Here is a 320-nt window from a genome sequence, read left to right on the forward strand (position 1 = left end):
TGGGGATAGCCCGTGACAGCAGTGCAGGCAGAATGGCGACTGCCGCCTCAGCACGACTGGGCTGGTGGGAGCTCTGGTGTGAAAGGGCTCCCCTGTGCGTGTTTCTGTGAAGAGTGCTGCTATCACAGAGGTGGGGGGCGAAGCCTTATGGTTCATGAAAGTGGTTGGCCTTGAGTTTTATAGCTCCACGAATTGAGCCTGGTGTGAGACAGCGCAGGGCTGCCGAGGGAGGTCTCTTCCCGCCTTCCGGGACCTGTCCCTGCTCTGCTGGCCCAGTGGCCAGCACAGGCCCCAGACCGGCGGGAAGGCAGGAGCCGTCT

This window comes from Apaloderma vittatum, unplaced genomic scaffold (assembly GCF_000703405.1).
Source record: "Apaloderma vittatum isolate BGI_N311 unplaced genomic scaffold, ASM70340v1 scaffold4883, whole genome shotgun sequence".
NCBI classification, from domain to species: domain Eukaryota; kingdom Metazoa; phylum Chordata; class Aves; order Trogoniformes; family Trogonidae; genus Apaloderma; species Apaloderma vittatum.